The following is a 10,139-nucleotide window of genomic DNA, read 5'->3' as shown; positions in this document are numbered from 1 at the left end:
CCTCACACACATGCACATGAGTGTGTGCGCGCGCATACATACATACACACACACACACACACACACACACACACCCCTATTACCTGGGAGTAGTAGCATTAATGGTAGTCTCTTAAAAACTTCAGGCAAGTGTGTCAGATTAATTAGCTGTTACCCTGGGAACAGCCACTAGGGTGCAAAGAACATAAAACAGGTCTATATATAAATATTATATATACTACACATTATTTATCTATTTCCCTATATATCTTTGATAGACAGTTCAGCACTTAGCATAATACATGGCACATAATAAGTGCTTAAAAATGCTTTTTGACTTGACTTGCAAATGGATGGAAAATTAAGCCAAGAATTAAAAAGGAGGAGGCAAAATGGCTGGACTGTCTTTAGAAACAGCAGACCCCCTTTAATGACCCCAACCTTCTCCCTGAAACAAACACATCATTGTTGTATGGCTCTGACTTATAGAACACTATGGTCTCTGAAGAATGAAAAATGAGCCTCACTCAGAGGGCACTCTAGGGCGTATGGTGGGCAGGGGCAGGCTGTTACCATAAAAAATAAGGCAGCATGAAGAGTAACTCCTGCAACGATGTCATTAAGGAGATGTAAAATTAAAATGAATCTGGGCTGGTTATGAGGTAAGAATAAGGGATAAATGATGGACAGTGTGAATGGTATTCTCACATTAGAAAAGAGTGAAAAAGTCCCTGAGTACATTTGGATAGACTCCCCGGTAATGATGTTATTTGGAGGACATAGACCTGAATAGCCCAGAATATGTTTGATATTAGATGGATTGTTATTTGTGTCATGGGAATAGCCTCATTGATAGGATTACAGACACACTATAGTATTTATAAGAGGAGGAAAGGACATGGGAAAAGGACTCAGTAGAAGGTAGGTTCTACTCAGCAAGTTGGAGGAGAGGCATGATGGTATAGTGGGGTAGGTAACAACAGTGACTACACCTTTCTCCAGATGACACAACCTTGGAAACACCAAAAACTTGCAGGCCCCCGAACTAGATAGAAAAACATCAGGACAAAAAACCCTTAGTCTAGGATATTGGATGTCCCCCCCTTCCCAGTTAAGCAGAGCTCAACTCTAACTTTCAATTTCAGAAATATACTAAAAATGAGTAAACAACAACAAATAATCTGACCATAGAAAAGTTACTATAGTACAATGACATGAAAACATAAGGAAAGCCTCAAAGAAAAATTCAGTTTGGACACAAGACCAACAAGAACTCCTAAAAGAGCTAAAGAAGGAGATTTGTTTAAAAATTAAAAATCAAATAAGAATGGTAAAGAAAAAATGGGAAAGAACTGACAGCAAGGAAAGAAACTTATGAAAGGAGAATTAACAGCTTAGTAGGAGAGGCACAGAAGTACTGGAGAAAATAACTCCTTAAAAAACAAAATTGTCCAAATGATAAAAGAATTACAATACCTCACTGAAGAAAATGATCCCTTAAAAATCAAAATCAGTCAAGTGGAAGCTAATGATTTGTTGAGACATCAAGAAACAATAAAACAAAATGAAAAGAATAAAAAATGGAAGAAAATATGAAATATCTTATTGAAAAAAAACTTATTAGAATAGTTCGAGCCAATTCAAGAATTTTATGGCTATCTGAAAGCCATACTTCATAAAAGAGTCCAGACATCATATTTCAAGAGATTATAAAGGAAAATTCCCCAAATATCTTAGAATTAGAGGGCAAAATAGCAATTAAAAGAATCTACTGATCAACTCCTGAAAGAGATCTCAAAATGAAAATTTCTGAGAACAATATAGCCAAATTTCAGAGTTTCCAGGTCAAGAAAAAAATATTACAAGTAGCCAGAAACAAATTAAATATCATGGAGCCACAATCAAGATTTAGCAGCAACACTGTAAGAGAGCAGAAGGCTTATAATATGACATTACAGAAGGCAAAGAAGCTGGGATTACAACCAAAAATAACGTACCCCAAAATTGAGTATAAAAAACCTTCAGAGAAAAAAATGGAAATGTAATGAAATAGAAGACTTCCAGTCATCCCTGATGAAAAGAGCATAAACAGAAAATTCAGCATTCAAACATGAGTTGAAAGAGGCATAAAAAGGTAAACATGAATGAGAAATGAAGAATAAGGTTAGATTCTTTACATTCCCAAATGGGAAGATGATACATGTAACCCCTAAGAACTTTATCATCATTAGGGAAATGAGTAGTGTACTTAGAAGGCATGGGTATGAGTTTATTATGCTGGGATGATTATAAAAGAAAAACAGAAGGCTGAGAAAGACAAATCTAAAGGAAAAGGGAGATGGGAAAAGAAGAAAAGAGAAAATTATCTGATATAAAAGAGTTATGCCAGGAAGAGCTTTTAAAATAAAGGGGGAAATGGAAAGTGAGTGGGCCATGCTTGAACCTCACTTTCATTTGTACTGAATCAAAGAAAGAAGAGCATACACACACACACACACACACACACACACACACACACACACACACACACACACACACACCACAGAGTTAGGTACAGAAATCCATCTTACCCAACAGGGAAGTAGGAAGGGAAGAGACTACTAAGAGAAAGGGAGGATATAATAAGAAGCATGGACAGATTAAGAGAATCAGTAGTCAGAAATCAAAAACTTTTGTAGAAGGATAGGGTAATTAAAAAGGAAAAGATAAGCATAAGAAAATAGGATGATGGTAAATATAAAGTTAGCAATCATAACTGGGATTATGGATGGGATGAGATCACTCAGAAAATGAAAGTAGATAGCACAATGAATAGAAAACAAGAATCCACCATTTTGTTGTTTACAAGAAACACACTTGAAACAGAAATGCACATACAGAGTTAAACATAAAGGACTGGAACATCATATGTTATGCTTTAGTTGAGGTAAAAAAGACAAGGATAGCAAACAAGGGTAGCAAACATGATATCAGATAAAGCAAAATCAAAAATAAACCTAATTAAAAGAAGTAAGCAGGGAATCTGTATTTTGCTGGAAGATACCACAATGTAGTAATATCCATATTAAAGATTTATATACCAAATGTCATGGCATCCAAATTCTTTAAATGATTTATAGAAGGAAATAGACAGTAGAAATATACTAGTGGTGGGCCTCAATTTATCACTCTCAGAACTAGATAAATCTAATCATAAAACAGATAAGTTAAGGAGAGGGACAGAATTTTGGAAAAGTTAAATATGATAGACTTCTGGAGAAATTTCAATGGAAATAGAAATGAAGACTTTTTCCTTAGCTTTCTATGTCACTTTCATAAAAACTGATCATGTATTAGGTCATAAAACCTCACAATCAAATACAAAAATGCAGAAATATCTATCAAAAATACCCTTTTTGGATGATAATACAATAAAAATTATACTTAATAAAAAACTTTGGAAGCATACACTAAAGATTAATCAGAAACTAAGTCCTCCAACCTTCAAAATGAGTGAGACAAAGAACAAATCTTAGAACATATGGAAATAATTTCATTAAAGAAAATGATAACAATGAGCCAACATGTCAAAATTTGTGGGATAAAGCCAAAGCAGTATTTAGATGAATACTATAAATTTCTAAATGCTTTTATCAATAAAAGAGCAGATCAACGAATTGGGCATATAATAAAAAATAATTATAAAAAGAATAAATTTAACACCTCCAATTAAACACCAAAATAGAAATCCTGAACGTCAAAGAAGACATTACTACAACTGAAAACTAAAAAAATTTGAATAAGTAAAACTAAGCACTAAACTCACTTATTCAGACAGCTATTAAGTAGCTGAAATCACATCTGAACTCCTGACTCCAGGCCCAGTATGTTATCTACTGTGCCACCTAACTACCTTTAAGTTATGGAACACAATGGTCCAGGGAGGTCTTTGATGTTTATGACAGCCCAGCTTCTAATATACCCAGCAAAGAAGCCATGTGAAAAGATCACTAAATTCCAAACCTCCAGGGAAGCTGTGATCTCATTGTGTGAGTTATTGCCTCCAACAAGAAAAATCCTAAGTCATTTATATCTGCCCATCTTGTTCAATTTTTGTTTATGTCTTCCCATAAATTTGCCTTTGGTGGTCTACTCAACCTATGGAGGTTTTCGGGCTTTCTTCTGACATCATAAAGCTGTCAATGGAAAATGTGGGCCCTTGGTTATATTATGCCCATCTCTTTTGACCATATGCTTATCTGCTTCTTTTGTACCATTCTTCAATGTGTAGACCCTCCAATTCTCTGAACTTGTTAACAGCCCCAACCCCATCTGATAACCTTTATTATGTGTTACAGCCTCCTTGCACTCACCATATGTCTCTGAGTAATTCTTAACTTCAAATCTTGGAAGACTGTAGTATTCCATAATTTACAGCCATACAACATCACCAGAAGTTACTGGTGTTAAAAAGATGTGCCTTTGTCAGGAGAAGCTTGATGCACAAAGTGACACACAACTTTCCAAAGGCAATTTGGCCCTTTCTCCTCCTCCTGTCTAGCTCTGTGCTCAGTTCATCGTCAGCCCAAGTTCTCTGGGCTGTCTTCTCCAACTGTATACCATAGCCTAAACAATTAGAACTGTTCATCTACTTGATTTTTCCTGTGTGGATAATGAAGTCTAACTTTTGCATGATTGTGCATTTCATTTAGGAGGGTCTATAATCTAGGATCTTGATGTCATCAGCAAAAAGTTACTCACAAACAATATTACTATATGTGGTTTCTCTTTTGTCTTCAGGTTAACTAAGCCACAGATTTTCACTTTTTATAACTTAGAAAGTGGGACCAAAAGCATACAGAAAAAAGGTCTCTTTTCTCTTTTTGGAACAGCCTGGCCTCAGGATACCATGAACTTACTCCAAGTCTACAAAAAGCTCTCTTTGGAAATCTAAAGGAGAAAGCAAGAACTGTTACCAGCTCTGGGCCTGGTTGAATCCCATGATTCACAGTTTGTCAAACACAAGACTAATAAATTATGAGGATGCAACATTTGAGTTAAAGCATGAGTTCTATAGATGAAATCGGATGCGACCTTTATAGTGGAATTTCAGAGACATTTGGAAGATCACCTGTCTCAAACCATCACTCACAGTTCCATACTGCAAATTATCCTTTACTTTTTCAGGCACTCTCTTCCCTTAACAGCTGAAGAAAAGCTCAGAAAATGATCTGTTCAGTTACACATTAGGTTGCCAAATCTGGTTAATAGCCTCTCATCACTGTTCTTCCAAGCTGCGTGGGGTATGGAGCTAGATAACATTCTAGGCCCTAGATTCCCACGTATAGTCCTCAGATCAGGTTCAGTTCAATAAACATTTCTCCATTTGCCTTAGAAGTCCCCACCCCATGCATTCTTTTCTATGTACACCAAGTTTTCTCCCTCTCTACCTTTCCCAAGTTCCCTTGATCCAGCCTCTATGTTCCCTTTCTAACTCTCAAGCACTTCTTCCTTTCATCACTTTAAAATCCATTTCCAACTATTCCCCCTAAGAAACTTCCTGCTATTCTTTAAGAGGTATAGTAAAAAACCCTGGGAATAATTGATCTCTCCATTGACCTCCTGGTTCCCAGACCTTGAGAGCTTGCTTTTGACCTGGCTCCTTCCATTCCCACGTGATCCATATGGCACCCTCTCTGTTCTACTAAGGTGGGTCTGTCATTTTCAAGATGAGATAAACCATGACATACTCTATGAAGCCTTCTCCATTTCTACCCAATGCTGTAGTGCCCTTTCTAGACAATCCACAGAAGGGATTTTTTTCTCCCAAACATTGGGTCTCATAGGTATCATCATTCTCAAGTTTTTAGTTTCATATGTACTAGTCTCATCTCCCTACTGAACTGCAAGTAATGAGGACAGGTATTAAATCCCATAGGCAGAGAACAGTGGGCAGAGCAATATGCTTCAAGTCATAGTCAGGCCAGACACATAGTACCCGTGTGGCTTTTGAAGAGTTATTTAGCCTTTCTGGTTTCTCTGGTACAACGATTGTGTTGGATTAGATGCACTTTAAAGTGCTTTCCAGTTCTTGAGTTGTGATCCTATATACTTCTTTTTAATATCATTTTTTACTGTTAACCTAATGATAATCTCAATAATTATAAAAACAAAATGAGAAATAAAAATCCAAATAAAACCAAAAGAATTCCAACTGATCAAGGAAAAATAGTTTTATAAATAATTGAGATAACTGTTTTTCCCTGTATTCCCTTCCAATCTTTTTTTCACCTATAAACTTATGATTGTTATTTTTTATTATGAACCAGAAACTTATTAACAAACATGAGCACCCACATGTTATCATGACTTTTTATATAGTGTAGTCAACGTGTAAAGCATTTCAGTTCTGTCTTCCTCTTTTGCACCACATAATATGGCCTTTCCTGTCTCACGGTTACCTTTTATAAATCAATCAGCAAACATTTATTGTGTGCTTACTAGAAACCAGGAACTATTTTAAATGTGCCTTACATGTATATCTCACTACCACTGTGCTATAAGTTTGATCACACATTTTCCCTGGGGAGAGTGGATTTAGAAGAATATTTTGTACCAGCTATTATTATGTATTTTAATAATAAATACCTTTTTCTTTACTCTAAATCACTATTAATCAGAGACATGCAAATTAAGACAACTCGGAGATCCCACTACATACCTTTCAGATTGGCCAAGATGACAGGAAAAGATGATAAATGTTGGAGAGGATGTGGGAAAACTGAGACACTAATGCACTGTTGGTGGAATTGTGAAATGATCTAAACATTCTGGAGAGCAGTTTAGAACTATGCCCAAAGGGCTATCAAACTGTGCATACCCTTTGATCCAGCAATATCTCTACCAGGCCTGTATCCCAAAGAGATAATAAAAAAGGGGGAAAGACCCACATGTGTAAAACTGTTTGTGGCGGCCCTTTTTGTAGTGGCAAGGAACTGGAAACTGAGCAGATGCCCGTAAGTTGGGGAATGGCTGAATAAGTTATGGTATATGTATGTTAGGGAGTATTATTGTTCTATAAAAAATGACCAGCAGGATGATTTCACAGAGGCCTGGAGAGACTTGCATGAACTGATGCCAAGTGAAGAGAGTAGAACTGGGAGACCATTGGACAATTCCAGTAGACTTATGATAGAGAGACATCTGTATCCAGAGAGAGGACTATGGGGACTGAATGTGGAGCACAACCTAGTATTTTCACTTTTGTTGTTGTTTACTTGCTTGTTCTTTTCTCTCATTTTTTGCCTTTTTGATCTGATTTTTCTTCTGCAGCATGATATTTGTGGAAATATGTATAGAAGAATTGCACATGCTTAACACGTATTTGAATTACTTGCTGTCTAAGGGAGGGGATGGGGGAAGGAAGGAAATTTGGAACACGAGGTTTTGCAAGGATAAATGTTGAAAACTGCATTTATTCTGAAAATAAAAAGCTATTATTTAAAAGAGAGAGGAGAGAGCTGGACTACATGACAGGTAAGATTCCTTTCAATTCTAGACCTATAATTCTATGAGTAAATGAATGTAACTTGATTTTATTTCACATGTATGTTTGAATTTTTATAAACCCTAATTTAATATCTAAAATTTGATCACAGCATTTTTTAAAGCTGACATATGTAATCAAAGTATAAAATATGAATGAAATGTACTGATGATTATATTTAAAGAATAATATAACAAAATAATAATCTACTTTTCTGTATTTCAGGGATCTATGATTTAGTTCACTGATGTGCTCCCTTCACCAATGTAGTTTGCAGTTGTTCTCAACTGCCACACTCCTCAGTTAAGGGTCTTTCTGAATTACAGGAAAATTCATCAACCTGTACTCAATCTGTTTAATTTTTTTTTACAATGAGAACAAATAAATGTTTTCTCCCCTCCACAAATAAAAAAATAAAACAAATATGCAGAATCAAGTAAAATAAATACCTTTTCTAAAAGATAATTGAGGCTATTGGTTGATCGTCAATGGAACGCACACCAGTGGGGGCTCCTGAGCAACCTTTCTAGAAATCCAGTAGAGTTATCTCTAGGTCCCTGAATGGAAGTATTTAGCCACCCTTTGGGCATCTGGCCTGCCAATGTAGGTGAGAGTTGGGAAGATAGCCCCCCCAGAAGGAATGATACACATACTAGTGGTATGATCCTAGGTGAACTTGATTCTGAAAGAAGCCCAGTTGCTAGTGGGTGTAGTTTCCATACTTTCTTTCCAAGACATATCATATACTACTGTTTCACGTACTATACAGTTTCAGCCCAACTGGCTTTCTTACTAATCCTTAACTGTGACACTTCATCTCTAATCTCTGTGCCTTTGCACTGGCTGTCTCTCCTTCAGTGCACTCTCTCCTCACTTCTAACTCTTGGAATCCCTGGCTCTATTCAAGATTCAGATTAAAATTCCACCATCAGCTGGAAGCTTTTCTCAGTCCCACCAACTAGTAGTGCCTTCCCCTCTGAGCTTATTTTCTGTCCACTCGGAATGTATCTTATTTAGCTACATGTTTCCCCTCATTAAAATGCAAGCTCCTTGAAGGCCTGAGTGGATTTTTGAATTTTCTTTGAATTCCCAATACCTAGCAGAGTACTTGATTCACAGTAAACATTTAATAAATGCACATTGAAATATTATTAAAAAGTGGCATCTGAAAGAAAAAAGACATAAGCCGGGGAAGGAGGGGGGAGGGAGAGGGGGAAGGGGAGAGAGACAGAGAGGTAAAGGGGAGGGAGAAAGGGGGGAAAACAGAGAGAAAAGGAGAAAATATGAGCATATAAGAATGGAAAGAATAACATACTCTGTGCTCCGTTGGTGCCCACTGCTAGGAAACCTAGGTCAAGAGCTCTTAACCTAAAGTCCAGGGAATGGATCGCGTAGAATCCATGAACTTGGATGGGCAAATAATTACATCTTTATTTACCCTAGCCTATAAACGAAATTTAGCATTTCCTTCAATTATCAATGCAAATAACAAAATATCATTCTGAAAAGGCATCTATAACACCAAAAATGGCATAGAGGAAGAATCTTACCATGTTGGGCATACCCCCCGTGGAAGATTTAGGAGTGGACAAGATTCAGCAAAGATGAGTTGTTATCTGAATCATTAGAGGAAGTACCCACACTGATGAGATGAAATGACTTCCAGGTTAAGGGAACTCACTACCTTCAGAGACTACCAATTCCACTTCTGACTGAATCTAATTGTAAAGAAGTTCTTCCTCATACTGAGCTCCTTGCTTCCTCTGTGTTCCCTACTGAGACTTACAAGCGAATGAAAGAGCAACAATTCACATAGACAGTTGCCATGGTACCATGAGATTATTGAATAATAGGATCATAGGAATAGAAGGGACTGCAGAAATCATTTCATACAACTCCCTCATTTTACGGAACAGGAAATGGAAGCAAAGAAAGGCATGGAATTGGATCGCTTTTTTGACCAAGGCTGTACATGAAGTTAAAGGCTCTGACCAAAGTCCAGATCTCCTGACCACCTAATTCAAAACCCTTGATCTCACCACTCTGGGTGCCATTTGACTTCCAATTGTCCTGCATGTGGGTAGGGAATGGAGTATCTCTGGTAAATTTCAAGTCATACCCTTTGACTTCTTTTAATGCAAACCACTTTTCCACTGGCTCAGAGAAGTCTTACTGTTTGCCACATGGCACCTGGTGGGAAGGAGTTCTGGTTAGCCAACCATTGGCAACAGCAGAGTTTTATGACAAAGGGGATGATGTGAACCTCTGCCTAGGCTCAGCCAGCTGGGGACAGCTGTCTTTGTGCTTAGAGGAGGAAGAAACCAGACTGATTACATCAAGAGTGGCTTAATCTGCCCACACCAAATGATAATGAACTGATTGGCCATCCCCCAAACATTGACATTACAGACAAAAGTCCCATTATAACATATCCCATTACCAAGAATGGGGCCCTGATAACCAAGCTGGTTCCAGGGCTTAGTGCGAGGCCCATAGCAAAAGCAGCTTGTTGGTCTAGTCACAATGAAATCTTTACAACAAATCGTTCTATACAACAAGTGTTTTCTCTAGTCTATGGCCACCAAACAGCCAGTTGAGTAAAGTAACTGAGAATATGCTCTTTGTATTAGAAATG

This window comes from Sarcophilus harrisii, chromosome X (genome assembly GCF_902635505.1).
Source record: "Sarcophilus harrisii chromosome X, mSarHar1.11, whole genome shotgun sequence".
Lineage (NCBI taxonomy): Eukaryota > Metazoa > Chordata > Mammalia > Dasyuromorphia > Dasyuridae > Sarcophilus > Sarcophilus harrisii.
Note: the sequence above shows the minus strand (reverse complement) of the source record.